The sequence below is a fragment of the Drosophila bipectinata genome, chromosome 3R (genome assembly GCF_030179905.1).
Source record: "Drosophila bipectinata strain 14024-0381.07 chromosome 3R, DbipHiC1v2, whole genome shotgun sequence".
Classification (NCBI taxonomy): Eukaryota; Metazoa; Arthropoda; class Insecta; order Diptera; family Drosophilidae; genus Drosophila; species Drosophila bipectinata.
In genome coordinates, this window is record NC_091739.1 from 22858178 (window position 1) to 22864185 (window position 6008).

At 42.9% G+C, this 6008-nt stretch overlaps 1 non-coding gene across 1 annotated transcript; it reads right to left on the bottom strand.

The window, feature by feature from the left end:
• Positions 1 to 1287: 1287 nt before the first annotated feature.
• LOC122321555 (uncharacterized) lies at positions 1288 to 1861 on the bottom strand. Its single transcript, XR_011443154.1, has 2 exons — positions 1496 to 1861; positions 1288 to 1435 (listed from the first exon to the last, which is right to left on the bottom strand). It is a non-coding gene; the product is annotated as an uncharacterized protein (transcript).
• Positions 1862 to 6008: the final 4147 nt, after the last annotated feature.

The following is a 6008-nucleotide window of genomic DNA, read 5'->3' on the forward strand; positions in this document are numbered from 1 at the left end:
CCGGATAATGGACAATTTAACATTCGGGTGGGGGAAAAGCTTTGAAAAGCCGTTTTGCAATTGTCTGCATTTTGTTGACTCTTGATTTGTTGAATTAATGTTGTTTTGGCCATTTTGTGGGTCACAGCTGCGTTTGCAGTAAAAGCCATTTGTTATATCTTCGGCATTCGGCACTCAGCATTCGTGCTGAGCAATGTCAGAGGAGTATTATTTTTGACTTGGCAATTTCTGGCCGTTTAATGAAACGCACATTCCCAGCATGTCTGGAATAGAAGAGAAATTCTCGATTATATGCAGGCGGTCGCGGCGGAGATTAAGCTTCATTCGCGGATTGCTAATGAAGAATCGTGTGTCTATGGCTAATTAGGCGAATATCCATTAAGGCTATAAAAGCCAACAAAATTAGGTTTATAGTGCACAAACTCAATGGTCCATGGCTATTTATATCCGCCATCTACAAACAAAAGACTCAGGCAACGAACTCGAACTCGTTTCTGTGCGTTACCCGAATTGCCATTACTGCCCGTCGGTTATTGTTGTAAGTTGGTGTGTGAATTTATGCATAAAGATTATAATATTTTTGCAGACTTTAACTCAAGCCGTAGCACAGTTAGTTCTGACCGGGGGCCCTGATACGTTCAATAATTCAAACAAAAAAGTAGCCAACAAATTTTTCAACATTTTCTTGTTATTCCATTTTTTTTTTGTAGACCACAAAACGCCCACCAAAAAGCCTGGCTCCAAAGATGCCCGGCGGCTAGGCTAGAAAAAAATGCAGTCTGTTAACTGAAATTGGGTTGTCCGCTTGACCAGCAGCCGTGTTGCCTGGTTTTCAAAGCTCTTCTCGTTTGCGTTTCTAACAATTTGTCTTGCAATTAGTCAAAATTATTGTGCAATGTTTATCCACAAGCCACGAGTGACACTTCTGTCAATAAACAATTCATTTGCATAACTCCAGGCACGATTCGCTGCCATAACCATAACCTCGATGCTGTATACCGCCCCCTCTTATGTCCAGACTTTGCCGTAGGAATGTTCGGTAGCTGAAGGCTCATCCATAGTTTTCCAAGTGCAAATCATCTTCACACTTTTGCCGAGGATGCTGGAGTACATGGGTGACTTTGCATATTCAGCTTATGCCTTTTGCTAATAGAGGGTATAATAGTTTGCTGATGAGGCGCAAAGTGATGAATGTTTGGCTGCTAAGTGATGGGCGTATAAGTTACAAAATGGTGAGTTCATCAAAGTTATTCCATTTCCCTTAAATCCAGAACATAAATTATCAAGTTATTTAAAATAAGTTTATTTCAGTAAATGTAGTTGGAAATTTTGTGGAAACTTTTAAAGGGTCAGCATTATTGTTTTTTGCAGCCATCTTTTCCTTTATCTTTATCACCCGGCTTGGTTTTGCACTTTGGACCAGTTGGAGCTGTACCTTTATTGAGATTTAAAAAAAATCAAAATGGAAATCTATAAAACTTATAAATTTGCTTACTTCTTCCGCACTCGTCCGTTTGGGATTTCTTATTGGGCTTATCTTTATCTGCAGGCTTATCCTTATCCTTGCAAAAGTATAAAGTAGATCGCTTGTTAAAGAGCTCCCTTCTTAGCTTCATACCAACAACGGTCATACGAAACATGATCGTGCTATTCTATATAATTTATGTTCTCCAAATATATGAGCTCAAAAGTGGTGAAAATACAGAGTTTTTTAAGAATTTTGTTAAAAAAAAGAGATTTTAAGGCACTTCTGTGGAATTGAATCCACCTAAGTGTTCGAGAATTTAACAGTAATTAATATGAAACATTAAACCCAGGGGCTACTCTGTGGGAGTTTTAAAAATCAATTTTTTAGACTATCACGAAGTATTCGATCTTCGATATCTTTAAAATTAAAACACTCGTTGAGGTAAGATATGCACCAACAATGGCAAAGATTCTTTGAGTACTATAATTGACGGCTGTCTGTCTCTGACTTGATTAACTCATCGATGGTTCAATGAATGACTAGTTAGTTAGAGGATGACTCGATTGACAGCCAATATTTCCAATTTGTTTGGCCATAATTGATGACTCATAAATCATGTAATATTGACGCGCCTTCGCAGGTTGTGGAGTACGGGTTTTCTTTTATTCGATCGACACTGATGGCCCGTTAAGCGATTCCATTGCTCGGCAGCATGCAACTAATAAAGTTGGGGTTCACTTCAATGAAAGTGAGAGTTCGGGGCAACAAAAATAGCATAGCCGATGAAAAACGTTTCGATTTGAATATGAATGCAATGGGCTAGAGAGTCTGGCAGAAAGCCCAAACAAGACATTTGGCCACAAACAAATGAAGAAAGGAAACAGTAACTTTCATTTCTTATGCTTTCGTTCGACTTGCGTCGATCATCTATCCAATTTTAGAAGATCTTTTATTTGCCAACATTCCAAGAAACTTATTTTCCCACATTTGTCATTGCATAACTGATGAATGATTTGTATCACTTTGTCCATGTGCGAACTTTCGTTTTTTCACAACGTGTGTGAACATTTTCTCGCAGCGAAGGTCACTTACTTGGCCAGAGTTCTGGTTTCTGACGGTGTCACCGACAACCTACTCCAAAATTCTCAATTGAGGATAATTTCATTTATGGACGGACAAGAAAATTGAAAGTTGGAAAGTGTGCCGCCGAAAAAGTAAATTTATTTTGTGAAAATGAAAGCCGAGCCATGTAGGGCCGTAAAAGTCGCCACCCGTCCATGTCAAACTAATATTCTTGGCACTGTTTCACGTTTCTTTGTGGGGCATTTGCATATGCGATAAGTGGATGAAAACAAATGTTTTTCGGAAGTGCTTATCAGTGCCCTAAAATGTGGCCTAATACTCTCTGCTAACTGTAAAACTAATTCAGTCATTTACTACACTCATTTAAATGAACCCAACTTCCGTTGGCCCCAAAAAAAGGAACTCCCTCCCAGTCGAGTGATCAACAAATTGTTATTGATTCCGATCAGGGCGAACGATCGCCCTCCGAATTGATGGCATCCCATTCACGTGCTGGGTCTGAGCGCTGTTTTATGGGCTCCCAGCCGAAGATCGATCGGTTGATTGTTTGTCAAACTCATCAAATACATATTTCAAGTTGGCCGGCAGCTTCATGGCCCTCGATCGTCGGTAAAGATCGCTTCCAAGCCACATTTACGGCGGCCATTCAAGTTTATGGCCCAGAAAGTTCGGTAAAACGATCGGCGGGAGAGGAGCCCTCACATGCCGTATCTGGGATCGGTTTGCCACCTCTTTCGGGCTCAGATCGGCTGGCGTTACGAATTTGAGTTAGAACCCCTGGTCGCGGCATTGGCAAATACAATTATGCTTGACCGGCCATTATTTGGATTTAATTTAGCGGATTAGCGACCACCCAGAGGCTCCCGCATTCAAAGATTCCCTGAATAGTGGCGGCATATCTCTTTCGCAAAATTAGCGAGAACTTTGCGGGGTAAGCCGATTGGACATAAGTCAAAAGCAAATGGAAAACTTTATGATATTAAACGTGAATCGAAATCCACACAAGGCGAATTCCGTGTAATTAATTAATTTCAAATTTCCATCGGTATATGAATGTCTCTAAAGTGGAAACGTATGTGACTTCTAGTTCCAATACAGACCGAATGCATTGGTTTGTTTCCATTCCCCGAATCGAATGACTTGACCTGCTTGCCAAATCGCTTCTCTCCGCGATTGAAAGTGGGCCTCTTAATTATTACCTTAATTATACGCATTTAGCAGCAGTTAAATGATTGTTAAGTGCCAGACCAGCGGCTAAAATTCCGCACATGCCAAGCTCGATTAGTCGAGGTCCAATCACGTCATTTGGGTGAAATTTTAATAGATTGCCCAGGGCTTTCGCCTCAAAGAAGGGCTAGCTGAGTGCTTCGATCGGAAACCCTTCCGCAGTCCCTGTCGAAACACTCGCAATAAAAATCAATTAGTCAAAGTGCAAGTTTATTCGAATTCCACCAAAGTGCATCTCTAACTGTAACTGCAGTTCGTATCTTGGCTTGTGGCATAAGGTTAAGTGGCACTTAAGTGCGCACAATGGATTGAAATTTAATTAACTTGCGGCCATTGATAGTGACTCGGTAGCTGTCGAAGAGTTTAGTAGTTCTAAAAAAAAAACAATTTGAAACTCGACGACAATTGCCACTGCCACCTTGGTAACCCCAGGAAGCAACTGAATCCACCGCAACTGGCACAAACTCTCGGCCGCTTTAATTGCCAGCCCGATAAATGGCAGATAGCTTTAAGCCCAAACATAAATTTGGAGTAGCAGACCCAGGAACTCGCTCGCAGATCGCTTTGCATTCTGCCGGGAGAGCCCCGTTATGCAGCGATATTTGGCGACCCCTTGGCCTCGACTTGGCCATTTATTTTGTCATTACCCGACTCGGGTGGTCCCTCAGTACCTCCGCCCGCAGCCACTCCTCCTCCTCCAATCGAAAAACATTTTCTGTAAGCAATTACACAAAAAGCAGCTTAGTAAATTATGTATGGGCGAAAGGCAGCGACGAAGCCGGGAAGAATCGCCCAAAGTTCACAAAACACACAAATTGCCAAATCATTGAGTGAGAACCCTTCAAGACGCTCGCCTTGGCTGGGGACTTACATTCGTCTGGCCCAGGCCGGTCCCAACGAATCTCAGTCAGAACCGCTGCTTCAGTTTCCGAATCGAGTTGCATAAATTTCAGGCAAAATTTATCGAAAGTGTGCATCTTACGCCCGCTGCAAATGGTTGGGAGGCCTTTTATTCCTCGGCTGCCTAGCTTAGCTTCTCTGTTTTCCTCGTGGCTTGGCTTTGCATGTCTATTTAAATCTTAACATGCCGCTGACAAAATGCTCAGCAATGAAGACAACAAGAAGGAGAAAAAATGCTGCTGCGGAATTAGAAACCACAATAAAAAGCAACGGGAAGACGTCTGGCCTGGAAATTGTGCCAGTAGTGTAGACATGGCCACATTTAACAGGAGCAGCAGGATCAAGTCTTGTTCGAAACCCTGTCCCATCCCCTACCCACCTCCCATAGTCCCCAGAGGCCCTAGTCCCAGATCCACCGTCGTTTGTCCCCAAGTTGTTTCCCGGCTGTTTAGGCGATGTCAGTGCTGATAGGCGACGCTGGCTGGGATCGGGTCATGCCGCAGAAGGAGATGCAGATGGGCCAGGAGGCGACTCCCCCGCGGGCTCAAAGTTCATGACATCCTCCTCTGTATCTTTGTCTCTGTGCCTTTTTGTTCCTATCGGAAATGTTGTTAATTCTGCTTGTATGATGCGATGTTCTCGTGGGGCAGATGCAAGATTAAGAAATTTGTGTTGGCCGATTGTGTGAATTGCGCGTCCACACATCTTCCATCATCCATTAATCTGAGAGCAGACCTTTCGTTTACTTAATTATAGAAAGGTGTTCCCTGTGCCATTCCCCAATCACAAGATATGGGGCGTGTTGTACGACTCTGATTCCCTTCGATTGCGAGTGACCTGGATACCATAAATCATCTTGGCTCCGTGCTAATTGATTCTCGCGAAAATGGAAAGCAAAAGTTCTTCTCCCCCCATCGGATTGTGGGTCAAACCAATTCCCCAGGTTGTCGTTGGTGCCAGCATCGCAGATTGTTCATATTTACGGCCATTTGCATAAATCTGAACTGAGGAGAATGTCATCCATGTGCGTGAGTTGAAACCGAATTGAAGCCAATAGTCGCACGAAAACCTGTTGACTTCAGCCGGTCGAAAGTTTGAGGATAACAAATGAGAATCTTGACGGCTAATGATGCCACCGCTGACTCTCTGGTCAATGGGTTATCTGTTATGCCGGGGCATCTATTTCTGCGAGTGCCAGGCAATTATCGGCTATTAGAGGTTTCACTTTTAACAGATCTTTGGCATTCGGTGGCGACACTGAATTCTTTTCTCTGCCGATTTAATGAACTTTCATTTCCTGCCCCGAACATTTGCAATTCTCTTGCCAGTT